Below are 13,940 nucleotides of genomic sequence, written 5' to 3'. Positions count from 1 at the left end.
TTATGGATGACCAGATGTTTCTTGCTGTACATGAACAATGTGGAAGTGTATTCTCCTGACCGTGTACAGGGGTAGTTTTGTCATCGACAATTGGTGCCAGTACCTTCCCCACGAGACACTAGTCGGGCGCACAAGTAAGTGTGTTATTGTATGTACCATTATTATGTTACGAAATTATACCTGTTTATGTCACGTACAGGAGGAGCGCATAGGGGAATGCAGGCACACATGACTGACTAGGCAGAGATTAATGCAGAGCACATAACCCAGTAGATGGAGTCTGGCCTAGTGGATGTCGTCGTTCCTGTGGGACAGTATGACGACGACACGTACTGGGAGTACCTTTCATGGTACCGTTCACGCACGCGTGCCACCTTACTCAGCGTCAACGTACCGCCAGGCCCCAAACCTTTCCTCGATGATCGTGCCCTGCTTCTTCATGTGGTGGTAAGTGATGTTGTATTTATAACGATTTTCATTAGTTTCTCATCCGTATTACTGACATAACCCTCAACAACTACAGACCAAAGTGGGGTACAAAATGCATACGCATGTGAAGCATGCATGTGGGGAAGCAAGTGGGTCATCCACGCAAAGGAATCGACACCCTCTCCGTGACTACATAAGGACGAGAGGGTCTCGCTTGTTGTCCATAATACGTGGTCTAGGTGGTTGTGCCTCTCGTTCGAGGGGGTATGACTTACCCGCGCATGGACCTGTCCCGTGCCTCCCACAGCAGGCGCTCGTCTAGTGCTCATGAGGCACATTCACGGGAGGTACCTTCGTTCGTGGCCCATCATGTGACACGTTCTTGTGCTGGAGCTAAGGAGGTCACAGAGGCTCCTGCTCCCGAGGAGTGTACACTGGGTTCCCAGCCCCCTCAGTTCACACAACCTAGTCAAGCTACGCAAGCACCTCCACCAGTATTATCATCTCACCACGAGGACGCCATTAACTGCATGCAGCAGACGCCAACCTAGAGAGGCACACAAGATTTTGACTGGGCTGCTGCATTGCAAGCGGGCAGCTTCACCGATCTACTGAGCGGCCAATACCCCCAATATTCTGATACACCTAGGGGTTCATAGTGGTACCAGCAAGCTGAGACTTCAGCATTTCGTACTCCATCCGAGCACGTAATACCGGCATCCACACTCCCGCATGACGATCCTACATCGTGGTACATGCAAAGCCGAGTTAGCGGTTCTGCATACACATTCGGTGGAGTTGGAACACAACACGATGATAAAGATGACGACCAAGGGCACACATGGCAGGGGCTAGCTTAGGCCGCTAAGATGAGGGCCACACACCCGCCAGACGCTTACACTCCTGGGGATTGCTTGCAGCGTTGACGTCGTTAATGAGCCAGTGCAATATATTGTGTACTCATCTGTTTTGTATACTCATCTATACTATCTGTTATTCACTATATTATGTACTCATTTGTACTATGACATATATTTCAGTGTTCAAGTAATTACATTTAATTTACATAATCTTTATCAACTAATTAGGACACATAACTTATTTATGAGTAATTTATTAAGCATTTGTATATATCATTTATGATATTTTATACCTGTTTAATGTTTATTAAATAACCAGCGATTCATGCTTTGGTGGAGAGCAAAAAAGTTGCAGTCAAAGATCAACACCTATATGGCGGGATATTCCAGCACTAGCTACCCATGGACACCTACAACGATCCATATAGCATTAGATGTCTCCTTGCAGGTTGTACATAGAGGGAAGGATGATCCCTTCAATGAGAGCAATCTAATCCAAGCTGTGTCTAAATTGCATGCAAGACCGCCATGTTCTGCGTTCACGGTTCCACTCCTACATGTAACAATTGATGACCTTAGGGCCCTCTTGCATGAGCGCCGCCAAATATACCTCAGGGTGTGCGAACTAGCCGACCATCCTTCTGTGCTGGGTTTCTGTATGAGACAAAGAAGGATGGCAATGTTGCCCGACCAGTATGTATCCTACATACAGATTCGTCATTTTCTATTTGGTTATAATACTTATCTTATTGCTATTGATTCGAATGCCCCACTTCTACTTTAGGCGTTCCTAGAAGACGCGGAGTTAGTCGACAAAGAAATCCCACACTTCTTGGCAATGCATATGCTCTTCGGTGGGGGTGTGATACCTAGTTCGCGTAGAAAACGATAAAGATCAGCGAACCTAAGGGATACAAGAGCTGATGATGATTTTATACCACCAATGCCTTGACGTTCCACCAGCCATATAGGAGAAGGTTCAACGAACACTACAAGAGGACGTTCACACACCATATCGACATGGTGTCCAACCAACAACGAAATAGGACGTGCTCGTACCATGATATCTCAAGACGACGACGACGACAACGATTTCATGCCACCTCGACCCCTGCCTCCGAGGCCTCCATCTCCAGAGGACAGTGATGACCGTGAAGATGATGTTGAATTTTCTTGTACCGTCCTCCTAACTTCCAACCACCACCTCGGAGATGACAACCATCTTACCCTGATAGCCTTGACTGGCACAATTGGTATTCTTTCGCTAATGTACGTCGTCACTTTCCGCCACCATCTTAAGATGATCAATGATACAAGGATTAATGTTTTGCATGTTCAAACATACCTAAGTGTTAAGACTGCCCGCCGCCTTAGAGACTATATGCTTTTTTCTCATGCATTTTGAAATGTACAGTTAAATTAGCAACTAATTTCTAATTTTGTTGAAAGTTACTAATTACATAAAATAACAACACACCGGTACATAAAATGAAGTGCCAACTTACCAAGGTAAAATAACAGTTAAATTAATAACTCGTTTCAAATTTAGTTGAAAGTTGCCAATTACATGAAATAACAAAATACCGGTATCAGATGACAGAAGCGAACCGATGCTGGCCACAACCATATTTGCCACACGCCAAAAAAAATAGATTTTTCGGTACACCGTGTGCCGAATACATGTGATTTTTGGCACACGGTGTGCCGAATACATGTGATTTTTGGCACACGGTGTGCCGAATACATGTGATTTTTGGCACACGGTGTGCCAAATACATGTGATTTTCGGTACACTGTATTCAGAAAAACCATTTTCAGCATACCGTGTACCGAATACAGATGTTAGAATCGTAAATACAGAAAAATATTGTCTATTTCATTAAATACGCTCAAGTATATTGTACAAATTCGTATTTTTGCCGTAAATCTTGCGTATCTCGAGCGTTTTTTTGCCATACCCAATTTTGTTGGATTCGTGATGTCATCTCCCATCTCTTGCCATCATTGAAAACCATAAAATCCAAAAAGAAATGTTTGACACGAAATTTGCATACCCAATTTTGTACGTGCACATACACAGTTGTTTTTTTATTGTTTCATGCACGTATTCCACCCAATTTTGTACGTGCACATACACAGTTGTTTTTTTATTGTTTCATGCACGTATTTCACTCCGGTTACTTGTGCAACTAAGCATCCCACATATTTAGTGGATTACACGTTTTTCTTTGAGAGCAATCTGCCCTTTCGCGAAGCTTTGGTACCGATTGAGACTAGCTTCTTGATTTGCTCTGAGTCGTTTCTTTTGTACACAAATTGGTGATTAGTAGTTCTTCATCTACAGTGCTCCTTGCTGTCACTTTTGGTGGGGCCGTGAGTAAAAATAATAGAGAAAAAATACAACAAAAAGAGATAAAAAGGATATATATCGGCCATATTGTAATGCCTTTTGATGGAGCTGAAAGATTTTGATAGGTATCTGCCTTCTGTTCGAGCACTAATTTTTCCTATTGGGCAATTGTGTGCCCTCTTCACTTTGAGCAATAGCTAGTGTCTCTCTTTATACTGTTGCAATACCAGCATTGGTCTTCATTATAATTTTGTTTCATGCTCAGTCCATGACTGCAATACTCCCTTTATCTTTGTGTGTGTTTCATGCTCGCTCCCTTTATCTCTGTCCCTTTATCATACGATCTGCAACCAGACATTGCGAGTCTCATTTGGATTTCTACCAAGCTCGACAATCTTCCAATTCAGAATTGGATAGGTGACACCCCCCCCCCCCCACCCACAAAGCTCCATCCAAAACATCCGTGTCATGTTTCGGCTGTTGTTCCTGGTATTCGCTTGCACAATCTTTGTTGGTCGTTTGTTGTTACGTGTGTGAGCTTCTGCCACTCTTAAGTTGCTACAGGACAGTAAATCTTTATTTCAGAACTGTAGAGATTATTCCACATATATGTTCACCAAGTCTTTTTGCTACTGTAACCATGTCAGAAAATGAGAAAGACAAGGATATTAACGGAGACACTAGTGCACCGGTCACCAAGATGCACTATCATACCCTTCATAACATGCTTCGCCACGAGTTTCAAACTGAAGTCGACAATGTACGCGAAGACCTCGGGCGTGTCCAAAACATTTTGGATGGCCTGGGGACAGATGTCCAAAAGATGTCTATGACCGTTGACAGCAATCACAAGGTGCTGCTTGATGCCATTGCTAAGCTCGCTGCTTCGGTATGGGTACCCGTGGTGATACAGGAGGAACCATGCGATGAAACGGACGAGGAGGCTGCCGCTAGACAGCAGCGTCAGGCTGAACAACGACAACAACAACTCAGCAAACTGTTCATTTTTACAGATGGTTTATAGGACAAATTATCTGAATACTCGGCTCGGGTCTCATGAGGTTATGGACTGTCTGTGAAAATAGCTCTATTTCTACAGGCGTTTCATATAAGGAACCGCATGTGGAAACTAGTTTTCATAGGCGGTTCACATTAGAAATCGTCTGTGAAAATATTCCATAAATAATGCCTCTCGTAGGGAGCTCGATTCAGACTGACTTCACTGTTGTTCGAACAGTGCAGCTCAAGTGGTGGACGCGAATTTTGAAAACAAAGAGGAAAAGTTTTGTTTCTGAATTTCTTGGATGAGACATCTAAGGTAAAAGTATTTTATCCCTAGGTAGCATCTTTTGAAGTAAAGATTTAGATTTATGGTTTATTTAGGGTTTCAAAATGCTCTAGAGTGCTTATGATTTTAGCCATTTAGATCCTTAAATTAGCTAAAATTTGTGGAAATGTTGATTCCATTATGTAGATTCACATGATTATAGCATTATATTTCAAAATTGTAGCTTCAATTTGATGTTTTTTAAGCCTCTAGGAGGTTTCATCATGAATAAGGATTTTTTTTTATCTAGATCTATATCTAGATGTAGAGGGAGAGAGTAATGAATCCATATTATTTTGAGCTATAAATTTGCGCTAACGTAGATTCAATTGCATTGACATATTATAATCATAACATGCCCAATTTTTTCTATATTTAAAAAAAATTATTTTAAAAATTGATCTTATTATTAATTAATTAATTTATGTATCTAATTCTGTGGTTGAAGTTAAAGGTGGACAGAGTATGGATGTACGATGCGCTACGGCATGGAGAAATATACATCAAATGACTTTCTGCTTTTATTGAAGCCACCGAGAATGACGCTTTGACTAAGAAGATAAAGAAAATATATTGTCCATGTTCTAACTGCAAGAACCAGAAATTAAGGGTCAAATCAAGAATAATCAAATCACACTTGATCTTGAGAGGTTTTGTCAAGGATTACACATATTGGTACAATTATGGTGAACAACGTACAAGCGAATCAAACGACGACATCATTGCTGATCAAGTGGATGGTGATGAGGGAGTCGAAGGTGACACTGATGTTATGGTGGATGATGATACGGATTTCGATCTAGAGGAAATGTTGCACCACGTATAACCGCATGTTTTAAGGGATACGAGAGGTTTAGATAATTTCAAGGCATTACAAAAGGCATCGAAGGAACTTTTGTATGAGGAATCGAAGGGCTTTGATAAGGAGTTTACGGTGTTGCATTTAGTGCTTGAACTTCTAATGTTGAAGGCCCGCAATGGATGGTACAACAAGAGTTTCTCGGATCTGTTGAGCCTCTTGGCAAACATCCTTCTGAAGCCTAACTCCTTGCCCACCACCACTTATCAGGCGAAGAAGCTTATATGTCCATTGGATGTGCAAAAAATACACGCGTGTTCGAACCACTGTATCCTTTATCGTAAAGAGTACGAAGCATTGGATAGATACCCAATGTGCAATGCGAGTCGGTATAAGAGGAATGATGATTGTGATGACGAAGATGCTTCTGCCAATGCGAAGAACAAGAAGAAGAGTACTTCTGGTCGTGATGAAGAAGACACTTCTTTTGTTGCGGAGAAGAAAAGAAAAAGTCCTGCCATGGTGATGTGGTACCTGCCAGTGATCTTCCGCTTGTAGTGTTTGTACTCGAACGCTAGAGACTCTGAACTGATGCGTTGGCATTTCGATAAGCGCAAGAAGGATGAAACTAAGCTTCGACACCCCACTGATGCTAGCCAATGGAGAAAGTTCGATGCCATGTATCCTGATTTCGCTGAAAAACCAAGGAATGTAAGGTTCGCGTTGAGTACCGATGAAATGAATCATTTCGATGACATGAGCACCTCACAGAGCACTTGGCCGGTGGTCCTGGCCATCTACAACCTTCCTCCATGGCTATGCATGAAGCGTAAGTACCTTATGATGTCCATTCTTATCCAAGGACCAAAACAACCGGGTGTGGGATGAGTTCCGATGACAGTACTTCATACTGAAAGCCAAGATTTTTGTTACCATCAATGATTATCCCGCCCTTTTTCCCTATCAGGATAGGTTAAAGGGAAGCAAGGATGTGTTGTGTGCTTGGATGAAACCATGCTTGTGTACATTCCATACACACAGAAGGTAGTGTATACGTGACACCAATGGTTCTTACTCAGAACTCACAGATATTGCAAGATGAAGAAATATTTTGACAACATGGTGAAGCAAGGTACTGGCCAAAACCTCGCAGCGGGGCACTAGTATTTGAAATGGTCAGGAGCATCAAGGTTGTTTTTGGGAAGCCGCTGAAGGGTAAAAAGTGGAAGAGAAGTGAGACGCCGACCGGCATGCTGTGGAAGAACATGCCAATTTTCTTTAAGTATTTGCCATACTGGAAGCACTTAGACGTTCACCACAACATCGATGTCATGCACGTTGAGAAGGATGTGTGTGATAGCATCCTTGGCCTCTTACTAGACATACCGGGCAATACAAAGGATGGAATTAAGTCACGTAAGAACTTGGTGCATTTTGGAATCAGGCCAGAGCTACACCATTTTAGATAGGCTAACTACTCTCTAATACCTGAGGAGAAAAAGACACTGTGCAAGTGCTTACGTGGGGTGAGAGTCCCGGCTGGTTACTCATCCAACATCAAGAAACTGGTCTTGATGAAATATTTGAAGCTAATCAGCATGAAGTCTTACCATTGTCATGTGATGATGACGCAGATGCTCCCTACTGCAATCAGGGGTATCAAGCCAGGCTACATAAAGGTGGTCATCACACGGTTGTGTCACTTCTTTAACGTAATTGCTCAGAAGGTGATCGATGCTGAAAAATTAGGTGCTCTACATAGTTAATTGGTAGAGACTCTGTGCCAACTTGAGATGTGCCTCCCTCCATCCTTTTTCGATGTCATGGTATACCTCTTGGTTCACATCGTGAATGAGATAATTGCACTGGGCCCTGTATTCTTATATCAGATGTATGCATTTGAGCGGTACATGGGCATTCTCAAGGGCTATGTAAGGAATCGTGCTCACCCAGAGGGTTCCATGATCGAGGGCTACAGTACCGAGGAAGTCGTTGAGTGTTGCATCAATTACATAAAAGATGCTAAACCGATTGGTGTACTTGTATCTCGACATGAGAGGAGATTGTATGGGAGAGGGCCCAAATGAAAGAAAATATTCATCGATCATGATTACAAACAGTGGAAGAAGCTCATTTCACCATCTTGCAGCAGCTCCAAATAGTGGGGCCATACGTCGAGCAACACCTGAATGAGCTTCACATAGAAAATCAAGGTCGCTCATATGATTAGATCTTGAAAGAGCACAAGTGTCGCTTCACCACATGGTTCAGGAACCAAAACCTTACAGATGGTGAATCTGTAGATAAAAATTATGAAAATGTTGGCTTGTGGCCTATCAACTTTAGTTACGCCTTGGCAAGCGTATGACATCAATAGGTACACATTTTATACTAAAGCAAAGGACAAGAAGAGCATGATCCAAAACAACAATGTTTGGATACAAGCCTATGACACACCAGGGCAAAAGATCATACGCTTTCAGTGCAAATGGGTCAAACACCTAAATGGCATGGCGGTGGACATCTACGGGTTCACAACTATCGACCTCAGCATGGTAGACCACAAAGATAACCTGTGGGTACTCGCTGATCATGTTGCACAGGTTTTCTATATAATCGAACTCGTGAATAAAAAGAAGCACGTAGTTGTTGCCGAAAAATAAAGAATTGTCGGAGTTGAGAATGTGGAGGATGAGGAAGAATACAATCAGTTTGTCGACATGTTACCTTTCGGAGATTCAGAAAAGATCAAACTTGTAGAAGCAGCCCTCGATAGATCTGTGATGTCCTACATGCGCCTTGATGCTGTAGGGAAAACAGTTCAAGACAAATAGTGCCATGTTATGCAAATTATTTGTATAAATTTAGGATAAGCTTTAATTTGTATCGAGGACTTGTATCATGATGTAAGAATATGCTTTAATTTATATCGAGGGCATATATGGAGTAATAATATGCTTTAATTTATATTTAGGGCATGTATATGCTTTAATATAAGAAGCTTAATATGTAATAGAAGAATATTTCCTAAAAAATAATTAGTGCCGGTTTTAGGGAAAAATAAACATTGATACATTTTCATAGATGGTTAACCTAAGAAACCTCCTGTGGAAATGCTTTTCCACAAGCAGTTGACATAAGCAACCGCCTATGGGAATGATTTCTATATAGATATCCATGCAAGGCCCCAAAAACCCTAGCTAATTGATGAAGATTTCCTGCGCCGTCAAGCTACCAAGGTTAAGTGTGCCCACTACCTTTCCACCGCGCCCTCTCCCTCCGTCTGCCGCCCGCCGCCCACTCTCCCTCCCCGACGAGGAGGGCTACCCCACAACATCGCCGCCCCCGACGAGGTGGGCCACCCCGTGCCCTGCCCCCCTCCCCACGAAGGTGGACTGCGCCGAGGAGGAGGAGCCGCTGCCGCCGCCGCCGAGGACGAGCCACTGAGCCATCGCCGCCGCTGAGGACTCCGAGGCACCACTGCCCGAGCCACCAAGGAGGAGCCACCGAGGAGGACCGCGCCAACGCCGCCGGAGTGGTGAGTACTCCCACCAGTTTCACAATATGTTTGTAAAATATAAATATTGTTAGCGGCCCCTAGAATATATAAAAATAAATATTCACAATTTATTTACTAGAAATTTCATGGATAATTAAAACATTGGAAAACCGGCTTATCATATTTTATTGTTCGATGAAAACAATAACATGATAATTATTAGAAGTCTAGTTACCTGCACTTGCTCATGCAACCACTTGATGTAATTTATCGCCTCATACAGAACTGATGCCGTATCGGTCTAAGACATACACAAAATTAAGAGTCAATACAGAAGTTGTCATGAAATTAACTAATAATTGAACATATATGCAGTATGAACATACCTTTCCAAATGGTGAAATGATCTATTGTAGTGCAGTGATCTTGTCTCCTAACTTCACTTTTGGAACCTGCTGCGATGACTGTTAAACTAAGCAAAATCAACATCTCGAGCAAACATATATATTGTGACGACATATCATATAAATATCTATACGCATCTATTACAAAACTTTAGCCTATGAGCTTGTTAATTTATGTATAATGAAATCTGTGTTAGTTAATGAATTGAACTTAGTAAATAATTTTTTCTCTACGTGTATTAAAAGTGGTTTGTATTCTAGACTATCAAAACAAAAGTGTTTGTAAACGTCAGCATGGTGCCAACGAAGCCTAGGCAGTATGGTTCTAGTGCTTGAATTTAATTATATGCATGATAGATGGCACACACAAAATTTAACGATGCTCTGTCTGACTAGTGTAAATATGTCTATTAATGAAAGGATATCTTGCTTATGTCAGTTTTGCTAGCTAATTTGGTGTAAATTATCTATCCACTCATGTTTAGATATGTATTCATGTTGTTTCGGGATATCTTGCTTCTATTGGCGTTGCGCTGCAGGGGTGTTTGAGTTGTAAGTAGTTATAATTGTAGCCTTGCTGGGTTTAACAACCCATTCATGCCCCTCATGGACTGGCAAGTAGGAAAAATCCACACTCTCCTTTACACATGCCCCTCATGGGCTGTAATGGTCTTAGTCTAGTATGGGTAACTAGCCATAGTATGGGGTGTCACAGTTCACACCGCGTAAATTATTTGGAAAATAAGCATTTTTCATTCACATTGCACATCTATTGGAACTATTCGCCTAGAGACACCACTGTGGCAGTCCAGAAGTATAAGCTAGGTTCCTCTTCCGGTGTGTGAGCACACGATCCCTAATAATTCTGTGCATTATGAAAGAACACTATGCATTTACGAAAAGTGTAAACTCAGTAATTTTACCATGTCACCACTCCTTATCTCTCTCTGAAACAATTGTATGCCATTAAATTAACAAGTTGTGGTCAGAATATTGCTATGAGAAACGTAATAATTAGTACTAATTGAATTGTTTTCAAGTCTTATGAGCCTAGACATTAGACTAGCTACAAGATAATTTCTATTCATCCATTCACAAGACTACTTGCTACAGATACACGGGAGACATGTCAATATTCTAGTGTTCAGAACATAATCCATACCCATCATCTCTGTACAAAAGACCTTCAATTAGTACTGTATGTACTAGTCATCAACCAGTGCATTTCCACGTGCTAGACTTATAATTTATACTGCTAATAACTGAATTATAAAATAGTATACTATTACAGTTGAAACTATTAAAAACTTAATTGAAAAATTATCACACTCCTTGTTCGATTATAATTTGTAGAGTTAGATCAAGTTTTATATAGTACAATCCAACCATATACCGATTAATGTGGATATTGTTCACAAAAAAAGATTAATGTGGATATTTTTACTCTTTGTTATGCCTTCGTACCTTGAGAAGTAGCCTGTTGTGTGCAGTGTGTTAAGGAGCTATGTGAGTTCTTGGTGAAAACTCCTGTTGAACGGTAGGGCTTTCTTTGAGTTATATATAGATGCAATTGGAATCGTATCCTCTGACTACAAAGTCAGAGGATGAATAGTACTATGATATTGGATTTTTTTAAACCGTTAGATCTAGAATGATGCATCAGATTAACTGCTACAGCGACTCTGTGAACAGTAGAATTGCTACAGTATTTAGCTACTATAGGACTGTTCACCCAGACTCATTTTACTGTGCGTTCCGTGACTTTATGAAGCAATGTTAGAGGATGCGCGTCCGATGCTGTCGGAGGATTAACTCCAGTCGCAAGGATCCCGAGAGACCCTTTTTTAGAGATTCGGTCGGGGGGTGATCCTGAGTATTTTCGTCGGAGAAATAAATACGAGTGAATGCAACTGCCGGTGGTGGTGGAATGATCTAATACGAAAAGAAGTAAATGCACCGTAATTTAGACAAGTTCGGGCCGCACGGGGGCGTAACACCCTACTCTTGTATGGATACTATAAATGCCCTGAGGTAGTCCCTCAAGGATGTTGCTGGTTACAAGCATGTTGGTCTATCCTAGAGCCTAGGGCTCTCTGTTCTTCGGCCTGTCTCGTGCTGCTCACTTCTCGGCCGTGTTTCTCTTGTGCTGTGTTCTTGTCTATGCTTGTGCGTCCTCTCTTTTTTCCATACCCTTTCTGGATTCACTCCGCTGCTTTCTTCTGTGCCGCCGGCTGCTCTAAATACCCGCCGACAGTAACGTACCCCGAACGGAGGGAGCGGGCACGAGTTCCAAGACACCATAAATGGAAAGGGTGTCATCATTTCCTCTGGGCGAAGTGACCAGTGGTGAAAAATGCGGCACACGCCTGGTCATCCGTCACCATAAATGGCTTGGCAATGGACGCCATGGAGAGGGCCCACCGGGCAGCCGCAGAGCGGCCCGGCGTGCCCGCCCTGTCTTGTTCCCCTGCCACAGCAGCGCGGCAGACGGAACGCCTCGGCCCTCACGACGTTATCCTGAGACGGGCCGGAAGGCACGGGACAGGACCCGTGCAATTAATAACCCCACGCCTCTTTGCCAGAACGTGGCAGGAACTGACGCTAAGCGCGGCGGGAGCAGTTGGAGGTGATAGGCCACGCACGCTCTTTAAATGCGGCCTCGGGCCTTTGAGTGGCTGACACCTCATTGGTGCCCCTCGGGGGCCTCTCCCAGGGGGCTTTCTAGGTCGTCGGGGTACCGAGAGCTCAGGGTACTATTCATCTCCGCGAGCACTCTCTCCCGAGAATACCCTTTCTTGTCCTCGGGGGACCGAGTGCTCGGGGGTACTCTTCACCTCCCCGAGCATTCTCTCCCGGGCACACTTGTACGGATCCTCGGGGATCCGAGTGCTCGGGGGCTGCTGCACGCAGCCCCGAGCACTCTCTCCCGAAACTTTCTTCGGGGAGTCCTCGGGATACTTAGCTCTCCTGGTCGTTGGGGGACTAGGGTGCTATGGGGTCACCGTACACCTTCCCGAGCACTTTTTTCCTGGTACTTAGATTTCGTGGATAATCGGGGAACTGGGGTACTCAGGGGCCACCGACTGCAGCCCCGAGCGTCCTCTCCCGGGACTTGATCTTTTCTCACCTTGTGGGAGAGGCTCCGCGGGATGGCGCCATGTGGCGGATGGCTGGCCTGGCCTCGGGATTCGGGGACCCCCGGTTCCTAATACACCGACAGCAGCCCTCGGGCCCATTGGCAGGCAATGGCCCAAAGACTGCGGATGGGCCCTTCGTCGCCAACGAGGCCGAAGCCGACACGGACGCCACGTGGCAAGCTTTCAGATGGTGGTCCCTCCGGTCCGGGCCTTTGGTACGGCCCAACGGGGAGCCGAACGGACGCGCGTCCACACGACTCCCGAGGCGTGCGACAATGGGACGGGCGGCGCGTGATGACGGGGCAGGCGGCACGCATGGCAGCCACGCAAATCGAGGAAAGTACGCCTGGCAACTGGTGACACCGCACGGCCCGTGCTATGGCAGGCGACGTTTGAATTCCCCTGGGGTATAAAAGGAGGAGGGGAGCGAAACGCCCCCCTCTTTACGCCATCTTGCGATCAAGCTCTCGTCCTCTTCGCGCTCCTGAGCCCTAGACTTTCCTTAGGCGATCAGAGCACCTTCCTTTCCCCACCGTCCAGATCATCCCCCACCCCAACGAGATGCCCGCCCTGTCTTGTTCCCCTACCACAGCAGCGTGGCAGACGGAACGCCTCGGCCCTCACGACGTTATCCTGAGACGGGCCGGATGGCACGGGACAGGACTCCATGCAATTAATAACCCCACGCCTCTCTGGCAGAACGTGGCAGGAACTGACGCTAAGCGCGGCGGGAGCAGTTGGAGGTGATAGGCCACGCACGCTCTTTAAATGCGGCCTCGGGCCTTTGACTGACTGACACCTCATTGGATAGAAGAGAACAGTAACCCCTAAAAAACCAGAAGCAAATAGGATGTCGGATAGGAGCCCAAGCCCCCCGAAGAAACTAGAAGCACAGAGGATGCTCGCAATAGAGTCCTCCCTGGCACAGAGGATGCTCGCAATAGAGGCCTCCCGGCACAAAGGCCGCTCGCAATAGAGGGTGCCCTGGCACAAGATGGAGCGGATGCAAGCAGGAGGTCGGATAGGAGCCCAAGCCCACACCAGTCGTCCTTCTCCGACAGTAGCGAAAGCTCGGGCTTATATCACAGCCTGAGCCCTATTCCATGCAATCGGGAGAGCCGATGTCGGGAAAGTG

This window comes from Phragmites australis, chromosome 3 (assembly GCF_958298935.1).
Source record: "Phragmites australis chromosome 3, lpPhrAust1.1, whole genome shotgun sequence".
Classification (NCBI taxonomy): domain Eukaryota; kingdom Viridiplantae; phylum Streptophyta; class Magnoliopsida; order Poales; family Poaceae; genus Phragmites; species Phragmites australis.
This window is presented reverse-complemented; position numbering follows the sequence as displayed.